Here is a 25,315-nt window from a genome sequence, read left to right as displayed (position 1 = left end):
CAAAACAACAAACGTTGAGATAATTTATCATCAACTGTTTGACGGTACAAAAAAATGTTAAAGAAGTTCTTCAGGGGAAGGTTAAAATGGGAATTTATACACACAATGGGATGAAGAATTCTAACTTGCTAAATATGTTGCCAAATTACAAAATATATATACAATTTTAATGTTTATTTATTTTTGAGAGAGAAAGAGAGAGACAGCATGAGCAGGGAAGGGGCAGAGAGAGAGAGAGAGACAGAATCCGAAGCAGGCTCCAGGCTCCGAGCTGTCAGCACAGAGCCCCACGTGGAGCTCGATCTCATGAACTGCACGATCTTGACCTGAGCCAAAGTCAGATGCTTAGCTGACTGAACTACCCAGCCACTCCAATATGTGGCTAAATTTAAAAGTGTTCGCTCATGTTCAATTTTTCTCAAAGATCTTTTACTGTGTAAAACAAAAATAATAGGGGCACCTGGGTGGCTCAGTCGGTTGAGCAGCCGACTTCGGCTCAGGTCATGATCTCACGGTCCGTGAGTTTGAGCCCCGCGTCGGGCTCTGTGCTGACAGCTCAGGGCCTGGAGCCTGTTTCAAATTCTGTGTCTCCCTCTCTCTGACCTTTCCCCGTTCATGCTCTGTCTCTCTCTGTCTCAAAAATAAATAAACGTTAATAAATAAATAAATAAATAAATAAATAAACAAACAAACAAAAATAATAGCTATGCATTTCAGAGATTACCACACATGCATAGCAGTATAATTGTGTAAAAGACAGGAGAAAGGAAGAGGGGAAATGGAAGCATATGGTTAAGATCTATTAAGTTACATGAAATGGCAACATTTAATATCAAAATCAAGTGCGCTAAGTTAAATGAAGTATTATAAACCTGAGGACAACCATGGGAAAACACAAGGGTATAGCTAAGAAGTAAATGGTGGAAATAACACTGAATGGTAAAATGCACTTAACGAATCAAAAAAAAAAAATCAGGTAAATGGAAAAAGGAATAAAAAAATGGATGGTATCAATGGACAAGAACAAGCAATGTGACAGATTTAAGTACAATCTTCTTGATAGTTATATCAAATGCAAATGTTTACACATTCAATTAAAATACAAAGATTGCCAGTAAAAATAAAAATGCAAAATGCTGCCTATAAGAAAGTTGTTTTACAGAATTTTTTTAAGTTTGTTTATTTTGAGACAGACAGAGAGAGAGAGAGAGCAGGGGAGGGGAACAGAGAGAGAAAGAGAGAGAATCCCAAGCAGACTGTGCTGAAAGCACAGTAGATAGAAAATGAGCAAGGAGATGAAATATTAAATAGTACCAATCACCATGACCCAGCTGACATTTCCATACCATCAGCAGACTACACATTCATAGATGCACTTGGAATTTTCAGCAAGATAGAAACATAGTTGAACTGTAGAATGTCCCATAACCGCAAAAAAAAAAAAAATTATAGGAGAAGTCGATAACAGAAAGGCATTTGGAAATTCCCCAAATATTTGGAAATTCAAGCGGTATATGTCCAATACATAAACATGAGTTTAAAAATATCACAAGCTAGGGGCACCTGGGTGGCTCAGTCGGTTGAGCCACCGACTTCAGCTCAGGTCACCATCTCACTTTTCCTGAATTCAGTCGCCACGTCAGGCTCGCAGCTATGAGCACAGAGCCTGTTTGGGATCCTGTCCCCCTCTCTCCGTCCCTCCCCCAATTGCCGTCTCTCTCAAAAATAAATAAACATTTAAAGAAATCATATGCAAAATCAGAGAATATTTTAAAACCTGCAAAATGAAAAGCACAGCACATCAAAACTATGGACTGTAACTAAATCCGTGATGAAAGAATGACGCATTCATTACCTTTAAACATTTACACCAGAAAAGAAGCAACACATAAAAACAATGACAAAAGCTTCCGCCTTTAAAAAAATACAATTATTAAATCCAAAGTATTAAAAAAAAAAAGTGATGAGGATAAGAGCATAAACTGATGAAACAGAAACCTGAAAAAAGCAATAGACAAAAGTCATGAAATCAAAAACCGAAAATCAAAAATGAGAAAGCTTCAGCTAGACAGATCAAGAAACAACCCACAGCCATCCAGAAGGAAAGGGGCAAATTTATCAGACATCAAACACTGAAAGGATAAGAAAGAATATTACCAACAGTAGTAGGCCGTTAACTTCAAATTGGTAGTTTACACGGACAAACCCCTTAAAAGATCCCAATTGCCAAAACGAGTGAAAGAATGGAATACAGAACTTCCTTTATGTCTACCAAATCAATGAAAATCATATGCAAAAGGCTTCGCTGTTGGTTTGCCAACTCAGAGCTGAAGTTAGCCCCAATTCTGGAAGGGCAAGGAGACAAGGAAGAAGGAAGGCGGGCAGCTCCAGATTGCTGGCTGGCAGGTTCCTTCAGCAAGGGAATTTAGGAGGCTTGTCTTCATGCCTACAGGCCGAGCACATTTCCACACCCGCCCATCGGAATCTTAGAAGTTCCTATAAAAGCCTAACCTGGGTTTTGCCACCACGTAGATGGTCCCCACGGTCTCAGCAAACACTGCTTTCTCCAGGCTGCATCCTTGGAAACGGCTCCCACCATGGGAACTATGGGCCGAGCGTTCCTTCCGGGCGGGTGTGGGGAGAGGGGTGGGAGGGAGGGAAGGAGCTTCTGATTCTCTGGGTGGAACCACCCCCCCCCCCCACGCCCCCGGGGCCAACTGGCGGTCACGTCCTCCGGCTGACCTCCTGTAACATTTCCGCCCTCGTGACCGGCTCTCAGGACCTCACACGGCCCCTCTTCTGCTCTGTGCCCTGAGCAGTCCGCAGGGAGCCTCGCCAGCTCCGGGGGCCACTATGTGGCTGTCCTGGAGGCCGGTACCACAGCAGCCATAGAGGCACGTGCAAGAGAAACCACAGATGAAGGTAACGATTTTTAAAAGAAGTAACATTTTTTTTTCTACCAAGAGCTCCATGATCCAAACCACTGATTTAAGTCCCCTATGCTGAGGTGGGGTAACTCAGGGTATTCCCATGCGTATTCATGTGATTTAATAAAGTGGATATATTAGCAGACTCATCAGGTATGAACGTACAGCACTGGGGATAAAAAGACATGGGTGCTGGGGCGCCCGGGTGGCTCGGTCGGTTAGGTGTCCCGCTTCAGCTCAGGCCATTATCTCGTGGTTCGAGGGTTCGATTCCCACATCAGGCTCTGGGCTGACAGCTTGGAGCCTGGACCCTGCTTCAGATTCTGTGTCTCCCTCTCTCTCTCTCTGCCCTTCTCTGCTCCCCAGCCACCCACCTCAAAAATAAATACACATCAAAATAAAAATTTAACCAAAGACACGGGTGCCTCCTTCCAATGCAGTAATAATGTTCAAGGCCATTCTGTTCTCTAAGGAGAAAAGCTGTTCAGTACAGACAGGTTCTGCTGGCTATCATTTAAGGCCAGTTGGGTGAGTTTAATAAGGGCTTCTCTTCATGCTCTAATGTCCTCCAGGCCAACAGAGGGGACAGAGAGGGCAGCCAAATGATCCTACCAGTGGAAACAGAACGTGCCCATCTGGCCTTGGGGAGAGGGAGGCTGGAAATTGTTGTTACTGTAGGGCAAATTCTCTACATCAGCGAAAACCCAGGGCCCAACCACCCGTGGGCAAAGATTTATGCCATACATTGGGTCACGTTTGGGGGCCACCCAGTCAGTGCCAAACCAGCTGCTATCCTTTACTATGACAGAATGACTTCATGCTTCGGTGATATCCATTCTGTATCCTTGGTACAAGTGGGTTGATTCTGTTGAAAGTGATTTTTCTGTTCCCAACATAGGGGTGCCCAGATGCTCCAATGTCCATAACCCACGGTGAACCACATTCCAAATCTGAGCATAGCCACCATGGCTCTACTGGTGGTATTTTTAGGGCACTTCTTATCAGCAGTTTGATGGACAGCCTGTGTAGTTTGATTGACAGTAAAAGATACCCATGGCCAGCGTGTGCCAGGGGCCAGGTTTCTGGATCACTATAGGTAATATCAGATGAATTACGAGTTCTAATCCTAGCTTCTTCTTCCTTACTAGACTGCTTTAGGGCCTTGACGCCCTAAAGCAAATGCTTGACGCCCACCATAGCAACCCTGACAAGCGAGAGAGGGGCATCTGCCAACATCTGGATTAGTTTGTCAGGCATGAAAGGGGACCCACTGCAGAAAGGTATTTCCATCAGGAACCCATCGCATGATTGGACACCACAGGAGCAGCAGAACTTCAAGATCGAAAAGACAGGTATTTAGTAGGAACTCGTACGGTAAGGTCTCCTCCTTTTATAAGAATTGCACTCGTGGTCTGATCTTTAGATGTTAATGTGGCCATAACTTTGGGAGTTTGACCTCGTCATGCATACCACACATGTTCGCTGGGGATGGCACCACTGTCGGATGTGAGGAGACGGCCTGGGGGCTGGATGTGCCAGACCAGGTCCCTCATCGTCTCCCCTCTTCCAATGGTACATGCTCCATTCCACATTTAATGCCTTTGAACAGGTCCTGCTTACAGCAGGACAGAGGGATCCTCATGGAGATTGAGTAGTTTTCCTTTACTCAGAGGTGCAAAGTTACTTACCTACTTTTGTGGAGCATCCCATTACAAATTCCAATAGATGGCTCCTTTCTCAGTATGATGGGACTTGTGTGCTCAGCACCACCGTATGCGACCCATGCTGAAAGGCAGGATGATGGCTGTCTCCTGTGACTCCATATCTTTAAGGGGTTGGGTGTTTGGACAGAGGCGTCCAGTCTGATATAAGGAGAAACAGAGTCTACTGTTGATCCTTCAAAGGTATTAAAACCTGGGATAGTACCTTAGTCTACCTGGCCAAAGTGGGTTTACCTGTTCATAATTTAACCTGCTGCTTTAGGATGATAGGGCTGATGGAACCTCTATTCAATACCATGTTCCGTTGCACAGTTTTGCCTCTCATGACCTTTGATATGTGCCCTCTGATAAGTGTCTATTCAGTGAGGGTATCTGTACATGGTACTGGGATTCTCTAATTCCCTGCTGGGGGCAGCCTGATTGCATGATGACAGGGGAAAGCTTGAGTTAGGCCAGATATAGTGTCCACACAATCCGAGGCATGTTTAGAACCCTCACTCAGAGGGAGAAGGCCAATATAATCAATTTGCTAATCCTTCATTTGTTAAGAATTGCAGTGGTTGGTCCCAGACTCATTTGGAAGTTGCCTCATTGTGTTGTTTAAAACACAAATGTTATTTTTTACTGGCCATATCAGTCTATTGAAAGCACTCTGGGAAGGGTATACAATACCCATTTGGTGCAGTTCTTGGATGGTGTCTCCTACTTTCTTACGTCTCCCAGGCACCACTGTTTGCAGGGGTGGGAAACCTTACCTGTGCCCATTTGGTGTCCCCTTTCAGGACTGGTTTGATTACTCTAACCCAGAGGTGGAATTCATTGATAGAAGTTTGCAGAGTTTGACCTTGTAGGATTTCCGTGCCCAATATATTCTCTGGTATTGGAGAGGTAATTTAGTATTCTCATAGGCAGAGGAGAGTGCCTAATTTGCAATATCAAACGGATCTTCCCGACCAAACATTTGCCTTTCATAATTCTCAAATATGTTGAGGGGCCCCCAAAACTTCTGACAGCTATCGTGTATTAGAGTACATGCAGCTTCAGTATCCACCGGAGCCATCACCTTCATTTATTTCTGGGAGACCAGTGAATAGTGAGCACAACATGGGCCTCCAATCGCCTTCAACAGCCTCCACCTGAAGGTATCTTGGCCTGTATCCTATACCTGGGGCATGAGAGGCACTCATCCTGAATAGGATGGTATCTTGAGACCTCTGCTGGAGCAGGTGGGGCATCAAGGATGGTGGGGGCAGGAGGGGCAGGTCTGAGCTGTTGTTGAGGTATTAAGGCTTTCCACAGGCTGGACAACCCAATGTCAAATTGTAAGTCTGTCTTCTCAGGTGGGGCCTCAGCAGCACAAGGTCAAACCACATTCACCTCTGGGTTGCTTTTCCTGGGCCCTGGATGACCAATTGGGATAGCCTTTTGGCTTCTGAGTTCCCTCTCTGTCTCAGATCTGTCGCACAGCCTGTACCCATTCCAGGATTTGTCAGTTTCTTCCATATCTCCAATGGATTGCCCAACACATCATAAATGTTGTGTCCCCTGACTAGGCTCAGCTTGAATGTAGTGTCCCATATCAGGTACTAAGGTGGACTGGACTATCTTGTCTTTCATCCTTGCAATGAATATGGCTTGATGAGGGTCTTCAAGGGGCATAGAGTCTGTCTTATTCTTAACTCCCTAGAATTTTTTGTACTTCTTCTATAGATTTCCAGGGTCTCATGTGCCCAGGGAGATCAAGACAAGTTTTCTTTCAGGCTTGAATCATCCAGTCTATAAGGGAGTGAGCACTTTGAACCCCTGGACTCCATGCAGGCACTGCCTGAGGGCAAGACTTATGGTGAAGTTGCTGTTTCCCTGCCTTCCACCTGGTCAGAGAAATGCCAACCTCTCCACCACCCCATCCCGTAGCCACACTAACCATGCCTGGACACTTCCCTGAGATTTTTCTGGAACTTGGCAGCTATGTCAATAAGCTGTAGTCCTGGATAACATGTCTTGTCATTTATCTCAAACATATAAGGCAGAAAAAATTGTCATTCCTACACCACCTCTTTCATGATATAAAGAGTTATCATTTCCTAACTCATTTTATAATGGCAGTATTACACTGATATGGAGGCATAAAGATATTTCAAGAAAAGAAAACTAGAAATTAAAATCCTTCATAAACAAAATTCTTAACAAAATATTAGCTGATTAAATCCAATTTTATATAAAAAGAATCTTATACCAGGCACAAATGGGATTTATCCCAGGAATGCAAGGATTATTTTATATTCAAAAATTAATTTAATACACATTAGCTGATGCAAAATAAAATCCACTGTGATTAATCAATGGAGAGAAAAGAAACACTTGACAAAACTCAATACCAATTTATGATAATAACTCTCAACAATTAGGAATAAAGAGAGAGTTCCTCAACCTTTAAAGGAAATCTATATAAGACTTACAAGTAATATTGTAAATGGGAAACAAGTATTCTTACCACTTTTATTCAGGTAGAGGTCCCGCTAGTGAAATGAGTTAAGAAAAAAAAAAGGAAACTAGAGATTACAAAATATGGAGTAATACTGTTTCTATAGACTGAAGACTTGATGGTCTATGCAGAAAATTCTAAAGAATCTACAAAAATAACTAGAGACTAGTCAGGACATGTGGTCAATATACAAATTTCAATTGTATTCCTATTTACCAGCAAATAAATATTAGAAATCCATCCTTACAAATTATTACCATTTACAATAGCTTCAAAAATATGAAATAATTAAGGTAAAATTTAATAAGATATGTGTAAGTGATAGAGAATAAAACTATAAAACATCAGAGAGAGAAACTTCTTTTTTAATCTTCTATTTTATTTTAGAGAGACCAGGGGCATGAGGGGGGCAGAGGGGCAGAGGGAGAGAGAGCATCTCAAGCAGTCTCCACATTTCACATAGAGCCTGTTGCAGGGCTCGATCCCATGACACTAGGATCATGACCTGAGCTGAAATTAAGAGTTCGGACGTTCAACTGACTGAGCCACCCAGGTGCCCCACAACTGAAATTTTTAAGAGTACAGTTACACAAAGAACCATTCTCTGCCAATGGGTTGGAAGAGTCAATAGGTGTCGATTCTCCACGAATTGTTTTAACACACTCAACATAATCTGAATAGAATGGCAGCAGATTTTTTTTGTAGAAATTAGGAACGTGGTTTGAAATGTATATGAAAGTGCAGAAGACAAGGCATAGTCAAATAATTTTGATAAAGTAGAGCAAAACTGTAGAACTGAGAGTACCTGATTATAAAACTCATATAATCTTACAGGACCCAGGACCTTATGGTATCTGTATAAGGATAAATGTATACATAGATAGTTCAGAAATACACCCATTTGTATATAGTTAATTCATATTTGTCAGAGGTGCCCAGATGAGGAAAAGATAGTCTTTCAATAGGATTGGGAAAAAAAAATATTTGTTAACATTTGTCTTACAAAGGATTTGTATTGAGTATATATACGAACTTCACATAACTCAATATTAAGGTAATACAAGGCACAAGCTTTGAACATTTGCCAAAAGAAAATGCATTCATGGCAATAAACACATAAAGAAATTCAAAATTCATAGTCAACAGTAAACCAACAATGAAATACCACTAGTCATAACTTAGGTAATGTTGTTGTATTTTTTTTTAATTTCAATGTGGTTAACATACAGCATTATATAAGTTTCAGGTGTACAATATCGCGATCCAACACTTCCATATATCACGCAGTATTCATCCGACAAGAGCACTCCTTAATCTCCATCACCTATTTCACCCGTCCCCCTCCCACCTGCCCTCTGGTAACCAATCAGCTTGTTTTCTATAGTTAAGAGTCTGTTTCTTGGTTTGTCTGTCTGTTTAACTTTCTGGTCCTCCCTCTCTCTCCTTTTTCCTTTTGCTCATTTGTGTTTCTTAAATTCCACATATCACTGAAATCACATGATGTTTGTCTTTCTCTGACTGACTTATTTCACTTAGCATTATACTCCCTAGCTCCATCCATGTCATTAAAAATGGCAAGATTTTATTCTTTTGTATGGTTGAATAATATCCCATCATATAAATAAATGCACACACACGCACACACACACACACACACACATCACTTGTTCTTTATCCATTCATCTATCAATGGGCACTCTGGCTGCTTCTGTAATTTGGCTGTTGTAAAAAATTCTGTTATAAACATGAAGTGCATGTATCCCTTTGATTTACTGTCTTTGTATTTTTTTTTTTTGGTAAATACCAAGTAGTGTGATTCTTGGATCATAGGGTAGTGAGTTCTATTTTTAACATTTTGAGGGAACTTCATACCATTTTCCACAGTGGCTGCATCATTTTGCATTTCTACCAACAGTGCATGAGAGTTCTTTTTTGTCCACATCCTAGCCTACAGTTGTTGTTTCTTTTCTTGTGCTTTTTGATTCTAGCCATTCTGACAGGTATGAGGTGCTATCTCACTGTATTTCTGATTTGCATTTCTCTAATGATGAATTACATTGAGCATCTTTTCATGTATATGTTGGCCATCTGTATGTCTTCTTTGGAGAAATGTTTGTTCATGCTTTCCACTCATTTTTAATTGGATTACTTATTTTGGGGGTATTGAGTTGTATAAATTCGTTGTATATTTTGGATACTAACCCTTTTTAGGTATTGTTAAAAACACCTACAATATCAAGATTTGATAAGGATGTGGCACAAATAGAACTCTCATATGTTTGCTGGTGAGATTGTAAACTGATACAACTTGGAAAATAGTCTTACATTTTCCTATAATTTAAATGCATATACATACCATACAACTCAGAAAATCTTAGGTATTTACCCAGGAAAATAAAAACTTAAAGTTTACACAAAGTTTCCACTGTACATAACAGTTTCATTCAATATAGCCCCAAACTGGAAATGACCCAGACGTGCATCAACAGGTGAATGAACAAATTGTGGCCTATCCCAACATTAGAATTCCACTGAATTCTAGAATTAAAAAGGGAAGAAACTACTGATACATCAACAGTGTTCATAAATCTCAAAAAAGAACCTGAATGAAACAAAACACAAAAGCACACACTCTGTCATCCTATTTATTTGAAATTTGAATAAAAAAAAACTAATCTATAGCAACAGAAAGTAAATCAGTGGTTGCCTAAGGCCAGGAGTGGAGACTAGCAAGCAAAAGCCTGTCAAGGGCACCAAGGAACTTCTCAAGATGATTACCATGGTCTATATTTTGATTTTGTGATGGGTACACAGATGTATGCATTTTTCAAAAAATCATCAAAATATGCACTTAAAACTAGATGTTTTTGAATAAAATGTCTAGTACTACCAAATTTTTCCATTGCCTTTCCCCCACCCTTGTGACTTCGTCTTCCAATGCCGCGGCTCTTCTAGATTAGGAGTAGAATTACAAGCAAAAGAGTAAAGTCTTGAGCACAAAGCCTTGGGTGATTGGTACCCTCTGCCATGACAGCTGTAAAAATACTAACCCTTGATCATAGATTTCATGTAGCACATTTTTCCCAGGCACTGCCTACTCCACTTCCCTTCCAATGACTGGATTCCACTTTTTCCTGACAAAGTAATGGACTATGGTTGATGTTGTGTAACTCCCTCATATCCTGACCCAGACAATGCACCCAGAGCATCTTCCTGCTAAAATCTTTTTGGCCCACTGGGGAATCAAAGCCCACGTCCCTTCCCAAAGTATCCCAAAGAGCTCTTCTTGCTTTTATAAACAGTAAAAATTGTTGTCCCTGTTGCAGATCTATCCTCACATCCAGCTTTCCAGGTTCAGATACCCTCCTTCCTTCTAGCTTTTTCAGGCAAAAAGGAAGCACAAGCCTTTTCATAGGTAAATGTCAGATTCTGAGAACTCGCCCATGTTTTGCCTGCTGCTGTAACAGTATGGGACCAGCCTATATTTCAGCCAGAGTCTACATGGGTATGAGACGTTACGCACCATTTTGAAAAAAAAATCTCAAGTGCGCATGGGTGGTACTTCTGGTGTTCTCCTTATTTTGCGTGGTGGGGGCAGGAGAAGGAGGAGGGAGAAATATCTGGTTGTTTCCTTCAACTTTAGATGATAGAACTACCACAGCCCTTTCTTCTTCTATGTGTTTTCATTAAACAAAGAAAAAAAACACTTTTTAAAATGTCTAGCCTTTTCTTATACATAATGGAGGTGGGTAAGTGTATCGGTAGTCAGAGGACCAGTTTGCCCAACTGTTATTAAATCTTACAGAGATGTAGGTAGCAGCTATCATTATAGCACAGGATTTCTGGTCACCTGTTTTCTGAAGCTTGGGGTTATTAGGTAAATTGAGATATGAAGGCAAGTTCCGCTTGACATTCTGTGACACATGCTAGACCTGAGATAATAAGCCGGGGAGAAGACAGATGCACTTGAAGCCCTCCAGAAGCTCATAGACAAGTGGAGAAGGCAGTCAGGCAAACAAATCATGTCAGCACAATGTAGTTGAAACCAATGACAGTCACGTAGAGATTAATATCTTGAGGAAGCCAGAGTCTCATCAGAAAAGTCAAGATTATGGACAGTTAGAGAACAGGGTGGGAGGTTCTGTAGGAGAGAAGCAACAGTTGGGAAGGAATTTACAGAGTAGAAGCAGAGGAAGAGCTCCTAATTCCTCACTCATTATATGCATCCCCATCCCTTTTAAGATTTGTTTTACATAATGTTCACTAGTTGCTTTATTTAATTTCATGCCTTTGTAATTATTTAGTCTCTGTTTCCTGTTTTTTTAAGGCAATCACTAGTTGATGTCCCACTAGAAATTAGATACACACACAGTTTTTTGAAAACCCTTATGTTTCCCCATCTATGGACTGCTGGGTTTTACTGGGACATGATTGACTTAAATCAAACACTTAATGTAAGTGTTATATGCAAAGAAATAAATGTATACATTTATGTATATGTCCATACTTATATAGCTATACACAATGACTATAATTTGCCAGTGTAACGGAAAGTTCTAAGGGTATCTACTACCCATAAGTAATTGTAAAAATCAGACCTTCCTACTCCTATATTTATTCAGGTTAAAGAATATATTATCAGGTTAATATCACTAAACTTCTGTGACTTTAGTACAAAGATTCATGTGAAATAGAAATTATTTGGAGCCAATGATGTTGAATCGTATAACCTATAACATGTCTGCCTTTTCTGTTTTCCTATCTTCCTTGTTTTTTCCCTTCCCCCTGACTCTCTCCTCTATACAGTGATTCAAATAAAAAGTGATTGGGGCACCTGGGTGGCTCAGTCGGTTAAGCATCCAACTTTGGCTCAGGTCCTAATCTCATGGTTTGTGAGCTTGAGCCCTATGTTGGGCTTGTGCCAATGGCTCAGAGCCTGAAGCCTGCTTCGGATTCTTTCTCTCCCTCTGTCTCTCTGTCCCTCTCCCACTGGCCCATGAATACATTCTCTCTCTCTCTCTCTCTCTGTCTCCCAAAAATAAATAAATAAAACATTTGTTAAAAAAAAAATTAAAAATATATGCAAGTAATTGAAATAATACTCAAGGAAGAAATTACAGAGTAAATGCATTGGTTAAAATTTAACCAAGTATCACTTCATTGCCATTCAAAAGTATTAGATTTGCAAGCCAACAATAAATGAAGTGATTTAAAAAATAAGAGAGAGAGAGAGAGAGAATCAAAATCATTGGACTCTTACCTATTTGAGAGCCTTCTCACATGAGCCAATCCTGGATTAACAGGTATGTGCTTTGATTAACAAAGAACTGGGTTTACATACATTTTCCCTATAGTATGGAAACCAAATTATTTTCAAAATCATACATACATTAATAACTTACTTAGGTTGAGCCAAGAGGCTCAAGATGGAAAAAAAATAAGAGACTATGATATGAGAAAAAATGATTCTAATCATTATCATCCTATACTAGATGCTATTCTAAGCAATACATTTTTAAATAATTTTGTTTAACAAATATTTCTCCAGTGCTTACTATGTAAAGGGCACTCTTTTAAGCCACTTTGTACATATTAATGTAGTTAGTGTTCATAACTATGCAGAAGTCACATAATATGGCTCCCACTTTACTACTGGTGAAACTGAAGATGGGCGGCCATGTGGTGAGAATGTGGTTTAACCCCAAGGCCTCTGGCTTCATCAAGTAACTTTTAGCATGAAAGAAGCACAAGCCAAGTTTCCCTTCAGTTACATGCCTTGTCTTTGGTCAAGTCAGGATTTGAACTTGGTTTTATTTGCTGCTATCCATGTTCATGATCTCTACCACACAATAATAAGCAGCGATTCAGATCTATCAAAGACAAAAGAGGATAAATGAAAAGAAGATGTCCACAGTTTGAATTTAGGAAAAACTGATGGGTACCAAGCTGCACCCACAGGTGTGCTAGGTTCAAGGAGTGCAAAAGAGAACAATGAGATACTCCCCAATTTTTCCAGTAGGGAACAAAATGACTCGTACTTGCTAGGTGTGCAGCAAGTGTTTCCTATGTGAAGAATAAATGGTCAATCAATTTAAAAATTACCTCTCCTCAGAGAACTGAATTTGAGAAAGGAGGACTCAGTAAGGAGAAGGAGAATCTAATCTGTCCTGAGCAAGGCTAGAGACAGACTTTAAGAGGGAATGACAATTGATCTGAGATGTAAAGGATAAAAACATGCACACAAAAAAAGATAAAAACTAGACCACCATTCTAGCATATAAAGTAGTGTGCTTCTATTTTTGAATCAAGCTTAGTTCAGTTGTTCCTTTCTACTTAACAAGCATTATCCCAAATTAAAAGCTGAAAACAATAATTTATTACTAGTTCTCATAGTTCTCCAGTTGACAGGTACTTGGAAAACTGTTCTTGCTCCAAGTGTCACCTGCATGATTTTCAGGAAGTAGATAGACTGGTCCAGGGGGTACACACCATCTCTGGCATCTTCAGAGCCCCCACCTTAATAGACCCATCTCTGAATGACCCAGATGCTAGACTCAGTTGAGAATGTTGACCTGTAAGCCAACAAGTTGATGGTGTCTTGGTTTGGGGTGGGGATTTGTAAACTTCTTGTATGGCAGCTCAGGGCTAACAGGGGGAGCATTTCAAGAGACCTGGGAACATTTCAAGAGACCAAATGGCCCACACTTCATACACCCTAAACGGAATATCCAACTGCCACTTCCTTTACACCCTATTAGTGGAATAAGTCATGTTGGCCAATCCAAGGGGAGTAGAATTAGACGCCATCCCTCAAGGACTTTGCAACTAGTTTTAATCTACCACACTCTTGTAGCACATTGAACTTCAAATCACCGTTTGGATACAAACCCAACAAATGCTCCCTGTGCTAAAATTCTGATTAAGGCAGAAGACTTCACACCATCCTGACAAGCACCCATGGAAACCCAAGCATAGCCTGAAACAGATCCTATCTCTTCACTTTGACTGACCAGGCAGTTGCCACAGATTGTCATTAGCACAACAATGACGATGGTAAAAATAAAGAGGTAGATGGTAGATGCTCTTTCCCAGCCAACCTGAGGCGCCTTTCCCAAGGCCCACTCTGGATGCAGCCCTCATCGCATTGAAGCCCAAATGCACAGACTGGAATATGATACGAGTAAGAAAGATTGCTACAGTGGTGTTTTTCTGCTGTTAGTAGAATTGGGATGGAAACATGCTGTTCCGTTTACATAAGAAAGAATATTCTGAACCTTCCCCTCCTCCTTTCCCCTCATCCCTCCCCACCACCTCAAACCCCACTAAATTAAAGCCATATTTGTGGATCCTAAAAGGAAACTTCTCGTAGAAGCCAATAAATAGTAGTAGGTTCTGATTCTTGTACATGTGCTCTGTGCCCTGCAGAGCGGTTCACTTCATTTGGCATTGCTGGGGCACTGGTAATGAATTTCCCTGACAGATACATCGCTGGTCAGATCAGATCAGGGAAATGAGCTCTTTGGGGCACAGGCTTGTAGGAATTATAACAGTATGTGTTCACTGACCCCAAGTTGGAAGAATGTTTCAGTCCAATACTCTGAAATGGAAACTGATAGTTTCTGTTGTCTTCATTGCTTAAACTGAACATTATTATGGGGGACTTTATTTTAAATTACCTTGGATAGTAACGTAGCTTTCCATGAAAAAAAATTAAATCAAATGATCCATATTTTGCTAGCAGGGCATTGGTTACCTAAAAATAATTTCTTTATGGACTTACTGAAAAGGAAACAAAATCCTGAATTTAAGAACTAACAGTAATGTTTCTGTCTGTCTCTGAAATACACACATGCACACATGTGCCCCCCCCAAACACTTTCTACTGTTCGTCTATGTATTGAATAAAAGTAATAAATTATCTCACTGGTCTCTCTGGCCCAACACCTTTGGAAAAAGACCGTCAAATCTTAGTTTGGACAGAATTTGACTTAACTGTCAGAGATTTCTGCCTGAAGTTGGGTTCACTTTGAATTTTGATTTCCCTTGGACGCAATACTTACAATCAAAGTAGACTCCAGATCAGAGTCCAAGGACTGGCCAGCCTGTGTCTGACCTTTTCAACAGATGTTTGTAAATGGAATGGATTGCTCTTCCCGAACCAAACTGCGTAATCTTTGGTTGGGGTTGATTTCTATGCAAATACTGAGACAGGCTGTGGTTTGTGCCGCTTGGCATTGGTAATAGGATATAGACAGAGCCCAGGTCACTGACTAAACCCAGCTGAATCAGGAATGATTATTTTTAATCTTGGGATGAAAACTTGATACCTTAGGAAAATTAGTTGATCTGGTCAGCAAGATTTTTCTTTCCTCGTTCAAGCCCAAACTATGATCTGGGCAACTGGTTTGTGTAGTGAGTAGAAGAAATACAGAGAAATAAATCTGTTTTGGCCAAAATGCCAGTTGGCCAGCACAACTACAAATATGTCTCATTGAGTGATGCAGGGGATGTAACAAGTTGAGCCCATATATGGTTATTTAATGGGCATAATCTTCCACTAAGTAGAAAAGGGGCATGGGGATAGTCTCTCCTGGAGGCACCATTTAGCACAGCAATTTCATACAAATGAGAAACCTGGGGAAACAGGATATCAGAGCACTGTGGAAACCGATGTTCAAGGGCTGAGTGCATTCTGCTTAAGAGACATCCTATCAGGGTTCGTGAAGGGGGTATTGGCAGATCTCCCACAAGGAGAAAGTTAGAACTGAGTTTATGAGTGAGCACACAGAACTGGTGACTTTCAGATAGCCTATTGATAGGATGACTTTGGATTTGACTCCCCAGTGCCAGGAAAAACCATATTGCTTGTTCCTCTTGAGAGGTCAAGAAGACCCAATGACCATTGTATCACACAGACAACTGGGGCCTCTTAAATATAATTTTTTTATATGGTGAGGCGGGGGAGAGGGGCAGAAACAGACTGGGGAAGAGGGGCAAAGAGAGAGAAAGAGAATTCCACACAGGCGAATTCGATCCCAATGTGGGACTCGATCCCACAACCCTGGGATCATGACCTGAGCCGAAATTGAGTGTTGGACACTCAACCGACTGAGACACCCAGGCACCTGGGACTTCTTAATGGTGTAGAAGGTTTAGTGCAATGAAAGGAGCAAAGATGTTTTACTTCCTTTTTGCAAATTTCAGCTGTGTGGCCTTGGGCAGTTCATTTAACTTGCCTGTGCCTACCTTGCAGGTAATACCCTTGGTTTTACAGTAAGGCTTAGTGAAAATGTGTGTAAAGCACTTAACATTATTCCTGGTACTTCGTAGTGTTTTATAAATGGTAATCTCTATGATCACTCATGTTTTATGTGACAGTATCATTTAGTGAAGGAGACAGAACCAGGTTTGCATACGAGATTTACCTCTTCGTAGCTGTATGAATTAGAACAAATTTCCTTCCCTCATTGAACTTTCTTTATCTTTATATTGGGAGAAACAATAATTCCATTGTAGGGATCATTTGATCATTAAATCAATTATATAATGAAGTGCCTGAGAGAGTCTGTAGCATGTAATAGTGGCCACTTATTATGTCATTACTCTCCCCCAAATTTATTTAATTTTCTCAGATTAGGGCAGAGATGAAGAAGGAGACCTGTCAAGGGTTCTTGTTCACTCTCCAGGGACTTCAGACCCAGACCTGAGCTCTGCATGAAGATAGAACTACAGCAAAAGAATATGTGGCCATAAACTCAAGACGCTTTGCGACAATTTGGGATGATAGAGCACATTCCTAGAGAAGCAGCACTCCGGGAAATCGGAACTAGATGCACAGGGTCACACAAATGTTCTTGACACAAATTTATTGTAACTGGCAAAAGATTCAAGGGGTTGGGAGGGCAAGTGGTCCTTGCTTTGCTGTTGGATGGACAGAGTTACGTGATTTCTGTTGTGATGATAAGCAGTTACAGGCTCAAAACTGCAGGCATATGTCTTTCTTTCTTTCTGCTTATTTATCATTGAGAGACAGAGAGAGACAGAGCATGATCATGGGAGGGGCAGAGAGAGAGGGAGACACAGAATGTGAAGCAGGCTCCAGGCTCCGAGCTGTCAGCCCAGAGCCCGACGCGGGGCTCGAACCCACAAACCGCGAGATCGTGACCTGAGCCGAAGTCGGTCGCTCAACCGACTGAGCTGCCCAGGTGCCCCGCATCTTGTCTTTCTTTAAAGCTCACCAGCTAATTTTTAAGAGATTTACTCTTCTAATTTTATTCCATTTCGGTATTTCTTCATATTTCCTCTTGGAGAGCTCTCCGGGTCCTGTTGCACACTTCACTTTAAAGGCGTCAAGCATGCCAGGAGCTACAGAGAATAAAAGGACTTGTATTTATGCTGCCGTCCTCAAACTTTTTCCCCTAAACTCACACCCAAGAACTTGTCTATAGGCCAATTAGCATTTTGGCCACACTTTAAGGACTTGGCTACGACGGCCACTGTGCAAACTCACACCACATGTGGTACTAATTGGTGCTGTTGGCAGTTTAAGAAGAAAGGCTGGGGATCCAGCAGGCATGGAAGCCGAGCAATGCCCTCACACAATAGCTCTCAACAGGAGTCAGAAATTAGGACTGGAGGAGAAGGATGGGCCTGTGCAGCAAGGTCAATGAGTTGACCCTCTCAGCATTTTGAGAAAGCATCTGAAAAAATAAAATAAAGGAAAAAGAAGGAAAAAAAAAGTAAAAGAAAAATAAGACAGGGAAGAAGGCAGAAAAAGAAAGATTTCAACCAGAAACTGTGTTTTCTACCAAACATCTGACATAGACCAAGGAGAGGTTGGTGGTTCACTGAACGTGTACCGTCAGGAAGCGTGAACGTCCAGGTGTGGAGGAAGTAGGAGCAAACAGGTGCCTTGGACTCCACCATTGCTTGAAGCCAGTGAAACTCCACCCCCCCACCCCCACCCCGGGGTCAGTTTCTCCATCTGCAGAGCTGTCAAAGGCTTTCAAAGCGTTTGCCTCCTATCAGCTGAAGAGAACAGGGGGCAGATTTGTAGTTTGCTAAAGTGCTTTGATTTTGCAAACCTCAAACCCCCACAGAGGGATCTCTGATAACATCTTAGCTGTGGGTCTCTGTAGGCATGAGGAAGGTGGCAGTGGTGCTGGGGATAATTATTCCCCTAGTTCAGCCCTTGTAGTTTGCAAGGACCAGAATGGAGCCCCAGGGAATTAGCGTTAATTGTAAGGATACACTGGGGAGGATGGAAATATACAGCTGCCTCAGTAGTCACATCTAAAGGCTCATGGAACTGGACAGTTTTGTTTTGCTCTGTTTTTTAAGATACAACAGCAGTTTTGGTTTCCCAGTAGCAATTATAATCATCTCAACGTTCGGCTTCTCTCTCTTTGTTCACTGTGCCTGCGTGTGCTTTCTTCCTATCAGAGCATAATTAAGCCACAGAAACTCCCTGATATGACCCTATCAAGTTCTTCACAGAGGATTCAGTTCTCTTTTCCCTAAGAAAGAGAAAGGCAATTTCATGGACCTGAAATTACAAGTGTACTTCGTGCATCTCCCTCCTCTCACCTACCCCCTTTTTCTCTTCCTCTCCTGTGAGGCCCACCTTTAAAAATTGTCAGGCCCAAGGCAAGAGGACGACCGGAGATCCTGGACCTTGGCTTTTCCCTTCCCAGCCCAGGTTCTGATACTCAGCATAAAGGATCACCTGTGCCTGTGTGTGGATGTCCATCTGCTAGATTCTAAGTTTCGTCTGTGCTCATGCATCTGCCCCTCCCAGGTTCTGACAATGGTCATTTCTCAGGTCCTTTAGGAGGCCAATTAGGGAAGAACACTGCAGGACTAGAGGTAGATTCACAGGCATTGGGTCAGGGGATTCTGACTCTTGGTTTCGGCTCATGTCCTCATCTCACAGTTCGTGAGTTCGAGCCCCATGTTGGGCTCTGAGCTGATGGTGCAGAGCCTGCTTGAGATTTCTCTCTCCCTCTCTCTGTCCCTCCCCAGCTTGCTCTCTCTCTCTCTCTGAAATATATGTGTATATATTATATTATATTATATTATATATTATAATATATATCATATATCTATAAACATAATAATAAAAAGATATCTCCTTAAAAAAAAGAATGTGGTGGTTAGATTGGGTTTCAACATATGAGTTTGGTGGGAAACAAACTTTCAGTCCACATACAGGCTAAGCCTGAAGGCACAGGAAGGGGACAGTAGGCAGCGGTCATCAGTACTGAAAGCAGCGAGCAGTAGCAGGATTTTTCCCAAAAGAAATGTTAATGTTGCCCTTCTATTCAAAATCCATGCAGGAAACATTTTTCTTTGTAGATTCACATAAAGATTGATGAGACATTTCAAACTCTAGAAACTGATGAAAGAAAACCGTTCCCTTGTCCCTTTGCCATTTTGTCATAGTACATTGCTCTAGGGAACAGTGCTTCTTTCCCTTGTCCTTAAAGCCATCAAGATTTTGAGGGAGTAGTCTGTTACTGCAACCTAATGCATCCCCAAAGGTCACTAGTATACTGAGAGTAGACCAGTCCCATTATCATTTAGGCTACGTGAACTAGTTTAGGCCAGAGAACCCGAGGCTCAACCGCCCTGAAGGAGATAAGAAATGGTTAATTGCCAGGCTTCAGAGTCAAAAGTCATGATTTCAAATCCAGAAACTGCATATTGTTAGATTTATAACTGTGAGCAATTCACTTAAATGGCACAGACCTTAGTATACTTACCTACAAAATGGGGAGATCATTTAAATTTTACAGGACCCTGTGCATATTAAACAAGATTGCTGAAGGAACCTACCAAAGGCCATGATTTCAAGCGTAGAAAAAACATTCCTATAAGTTTATGTCACACTCGATTCATTTTTCTCATCATTGATAACGTGGTAGTTTTCCTATTGGTTACTGCAATTTCACCTAACGCTGGGTACTTGCATCTAATTTTATATTTCAGATGGGTTATCTTGCATTTATCAAAATATTCTACTTGCCTATGACCCAGGGACTTGTTTAAAAAGTTTGTCACTTGTGATATTATGTGGAATTTGCAGTTCTAAACCCATGATGCATGTTCAGTAGTAATACTTAACGCAGTGTCCTAGGTGATTTCTACATATCGTTTTGTTACTCCTCACAATCCAGTAGGCGGATATGATTATTCTCCTCCTGTTGCAATGGAGCCATGCAGCACTAGGGGCTTCCTCTTTTGCCTGAGGTCACAGAGTTAAGAAGGGCAAAGCTGGCATTCACACTCAGCCCATGTGACTGTGGAGCCCACAACCTCTCATCGATAATAATAACTCACGTATGGTCAGCCAGACACCAAAGGGCTACCAACCAATATAAGTTGACTGAACATGATTAACTGCCAGTAAGTGAGCCATCCTTTCGCATTTCGACGTCAGCATAAAACGTAAATTAAAGCAGATCATTCTACTTCCTTCATTTCGTTGCTATTAGATGACACTATTTTCCTCCATTGGTTTGTGACTACTAGGTGCATGATATTTATCTCTGAATACCCAAGACATAGCACAATTTCTGGAACACAAAATATCTGAAAAAAATTGCTAAATGAAATAGTACTGGAGATAGAAGTTTCGTTAAAAACAAAATAGCACAAAGACAAGAATATATCCATTTATCTCCTGAAAGAAAGTTGGTATTTGAAATATGTAACCTAAGCAGAAAGGTATAACATTTACATTTTTCACATTGCTAATTTAACATAAATTCAACATTATGGCCTCTAAGTTATATAGATTGGACTTGAAATTTTTAATCTATTTTTTAAGTTGCAATGACTGTCCTTTCATTTCCATGTTCTATAAACTATAAGATACCAAACTATCCATTAACTCAAACAAAAGCCATTCAGCTTTACCTGAAACAACAAATAAATATAATTTCCGTTTCTTTATAGAAGTGTTATCTCAAGGCAATGTCACAATAAAACCAATGTTAAAAAGCAATATGTAAATGTAAGTGTAGCTTTAAACAAGGGGAAATTAGAGTAAGATTGAGACGCAATCATTAATTAAAGCGAAGAGTTTTTCAAACTAGAGTCTCTCCTTAAAGTTTGTGCCAAATATGAGCAATTCCAGCTGAGGAGCCCAAAGTTGGAAGACCATGGGCAACCTCTCTCTCTATCCATGACGAGGCTCTACTCTCCTAAGTGTACAGACCACCCACTGGCAGCTGGACCTGCTACGAACAGGAAACAGTGGGGAATTGGTGCTTTTTCTCTGCTACAAATTCAAGCCAAAAAATAAATGAATCTGGATGCATAGGAATGCTTTCCTTTTCAATCGCCCAAGGTGACCTTCAGCAGAAACAAAAACAAAAATGTTTCTCTCCTCCTAGAGGAGATCATGTCTTCTTGGAATAACAAATATGGAAGCACTTGAAAACTCAAGTATTACCATTGCATGAAAAAGTGTTACTCGTGATAGTGAGACAGTAGTATTTATTTGTAATGAGAAATACCTCAAAGGGTAATACATTTAGAGACTAATATAGAAATACCAAATCCAGGAAATTTCACCCCTTCCTTTTGCCACCATCAAATTCCTAGAAGCAATTGTCTTATATTTCTAGGACATACCAATGTTGGTTGTCTGGAAGGCAGTCCTCCCAAAACACAATTTTCCAGCAATGCAACTGATCATTTACTCTATTCATCAGATAAAAGTATAAAGGTGCAACCTAAAAATTCATTTAAGTGGTTAAGAATTTTCGGTGTTAAAATATATATACAACTTCCAGTGCTCAATACAATTAAAATATTTTCCTATACGCCACAGAGATTCAGACATCAAGTATTCAAAATAAACTAAATTTTAAAATTGGTTGACAACTACCCTTCCAAGTAGCAACCCTCTTGCCCATCTTTCTTTCTTTTCTTTTTTTTTTTTTGAAATGCCACAGTCTCTGTACCTCTAGAAGGAAAATGTTATCACATTCACTTAAATTATAATTATTTATGAAAAAACACTGTCTCATCCACTTCACTGAAAAAATGTGAAGGCAGATTTTGTGTTACTATCTGTGAATTATTTTCAGTGACCAGTAAATCCTCAGAGTCACTTCCTCAATAAATCAATACACATGTAAGCACTTAATTATATTTCTGATTATCAAAGACAGGATCTATCCTACCAGAGCAGAATTTTCCACTCTAGAGCCAACAAGACTTTGTCTATTCAGGGACAGCGCTTCAAGAAGGTGGTGTAGAAAGATCCTAAGCTTATCTCCTCCCACAAACACAGTAAGGCTTTCTTTTCTTTTTTTTAATATGAAATTTATTGTCAAATCGGTTTCCATACAACACCCAATGCTCATCCCAACAGGTGCCCTCCTCAATGTAATGGGCATTGAGGAGGCTTTCCTTATTCTGCCAACTTGAACCTCCAGTTTTTTCTTTATTTTTGATTCTATGATAATATACCACAGCCAACAAAACTGGGCATTTACAAATGAGTGAAACTGAGGTCCAGTGGAAAAGAGAGAAAGAAAGAAGAAGTTCTATTTAAGGGAAGCCAAGTAGAAATGTAATTTGAAGTATCTGAAAGTCTGTAAGTTTTGTTATCATTCACTTCAAGAATATATTAAACCCTCGGGGCACCTGGATGGTTTCGTCGGTTAAGTGTCCGACTTCAGTTCAGTCGTGATCTCCCTGCTGGTGAGTTCAAGCCCCGCATCAGTCTCTGGGCTGATAGCTCAGAGCCTGGAGCCTGCTTCAGTTCTGTGTCTCCTCCTCTCTCTGCCCTTCCCCCACTCATTCTCTCATTCTCTCTCTCTCTCTCTCTCAAAAATAAACATTTAAAAAATCATTCAGAAAAAGAATATATTAAACTCTGATGTAGGGGAAAAGGTAGAAACATTTTATCAAAGACACATAGACACAGGCTTAGACAGTTTATAATTCATGTTATCATATTACATATTGTCGTCACTAACAGACAAATCTGGCTTCTTATCATTAACTACAGATTCGAGTGGTATATCTGCATGGTCTCAAAACATCCAAATAAAAGCAAATTCAAGCCAGTCAACCATCCAGAATGTTAGTTTATTCAACACTAAACATCTATATATTTGAAGCTCTCCAAATCGGTGATTTTCTTTTCTGTTTTCATCCAGATGGTGGTGCATTTTACAATCGAGAAACAAATGAATTACACAGTTTAGTGAGTATACAAAAGATAAATAATAAGACAGGTTTAGAGGATGAGAATGAGAATGTAAAATTTACATAAATGATATTGTGAGTCAAATAAGTAGACACATCTAAAACACCATTTAGATCTTCAGATTCTCAGAAACACTAAATTCAGAATTTTTTCAGTATTCTTCATCAAATTTTCTTTGGCCCAGATAGCAGAGAACACATCTGATACCCTAAAATCTTGCCTTTGTTCAGCAACCACTTAAAAATTTTTTTTAATGTTTATTTATTTTTAGAGAGACAGAGACAGAGCATGAGCAGGGGAGGGGCAGAGAGAGAGGGAGACACAGAATCTGAAGCAGGCTGAGGGCTCTGAGCTGTCAGCACAGAGCCCAACGTGAGGCTTGAACTCACAAACCATGAGATCATGACCTGAGCTGAAGTTGGATGCTCAGTCAACTGAACCATTCAGGTGCCCCACTCAGCAACCACTTTTAAATTCCTGAACCCTTGTGGATCAGTTTTTGATGCTTCGTAATAAGTTACTACAAGCTTATGAGCTTAAAACCCCACACATTTATTACCACACAGGTCCTGTAGTCAGGAGTCTGAGCAACCTTACTTGGTTCTCTACTCATGGTTTCACAACGCTAAAATCAAGATGTTGACTGAGCTGTGTCATCATCTGGAGACTTGATTGAGAAAAGATCTGTTGCCAAGCTCCCTCAGTCTGTTGGCAGAATTCATTTCTTAATGGCTTTCGAAGCCGCTTCTTCAAAGTCAGAAACAAAGAGAGTCTCTAAGTTCAGAGGTGGACTTGACTGATTAGGTCAGGCCCACCCAGAAAAACCACCCATTGACTAATTCAAAAGTAAGTGATTAAGGACCTTAATCATATCTGAAAACATCCTCTTCACGTTTGCTATATCTTACTGGTTAGAGGCAAATTTCAGATTCCTCCCATCCTCAAGGGGAAGGAATTGTATACAAGTTCATATAGACCAGAGAAGTAACAGTCTTGGAGGTCATCTCAAAATAGTGCCTATCATATCTTCTCAAGTCAGGAGCTGCCACTCTCCTAACCACAGCCAGCCAGTCCCCTACATACAGTAGCGATAGTAGCAAGGAAGCAACACTTAAAATTGTTTAAAAATAGGTCTTATCTTTGAAGTTCTTGCAGCTGAAGGGCCTCGCACTTAGGAGGGTCGTTTGGTTGGCAGTGACGTTACAGTATGAGGTATGAGGTGCAGAACTTCTGAAACTTAGTACAGACGGACTGCTACTCACTGGGGAGTATTTAATGCCGGATACGGGAGGTGGGCTAAGTGAGATACCAACCATCCACATCACCCTGCTGGAGACTTGATCCAGGTACAATTAGTGAGCTTGCTGCTTCCATTAATGCAAAGAAAATGGGTTTTATTTCTTCCTTCCAAGTGAGAAAAGCTAATGGGGAGGTGTGCTGTCATGTAGCAGATCCAGTTATAATTGACAAAAACCCTGCCATAAATAACACTTTTCAATGTTTTGATCCTCGAGATGCTTCATTTTGAATGTGTGTGTGTGTGTGTGTGTGTGTGTGTGTGTGTCTGCATATGACGGTCTGTGAATCCCTCCTAGACTGAAATCGGGATTTCATTATGGATTCAAAGGGGGAATATTGACACATTACAATTAATTCAATTTGATATGTTTCTGACAATAAAAACAACAAAAAATGTATTCATTTTCTCACTTGGATTCTCTTATCACATTCGATCTACACCATGGTATTTTTCTAGCACTTTATAATCTGGTCAGCTTCACTGGGAGTTTGCCAGTTAATCTTGAAGCCTGAGGAATTAATTTCATCTCCTGCAACTGATCAAAACATACTTGGAAAACAGCAAAAAGGATAGCACCACCATGGATATTGCAGTTATTTCTGGAAATTGTAGAAGAGGTTATAGACTGAATGTGAGCTCACCGTGACTTCTTCCTCA

The 25,315-nt window shown here is 40.6% G+C and overlaps 1 long non-coding RNA gene across 1 annotated transcript; it reads left to right on the top strand.

Annotated features, from left to right (window-relative positions):
• Nucleotides 1-2,720: 2,720 nt before the first annotated feature.
• On the top strand, nucleotides 2,721-23,374 carry LOC122467975. The gene is made up of 4 exons (XR_006293117.1): nucleotides 2,721-2,922; nucleotides 4,076-4,279; nucleotides 23,158-23,231; nucleotides 23,309-23,374. It is a non-coding gene; the product is annotated as an uncharacterized LOC122467975 (long non-coding RNA).
• Nucleotides 23,375-25,315: the final 1,941 nt, after the last annotated feature.

The sequence above is a fragment of the Prionailurus bengalensis genome, chromosome B3 (assembly GCF_016509475.1).
Source record: "Prionailurus bengalensis isolate Pbe53 chromosome B3, Fcat_Pben_1.1_paternal_pri, whole genome shotgun sequence".
Taxonomy (NCBI): Eukaryota; Metazoa; Chordata; class Mammalia; order Carnivora; family Felidae; genus Prionailurus; species Prionailurus bengalensis.
The sequence above is the reverse complement of the archived record's forward strand: the minus strand, read 5'-3'. Positions and strand labels throughout refer to the sequence as shown.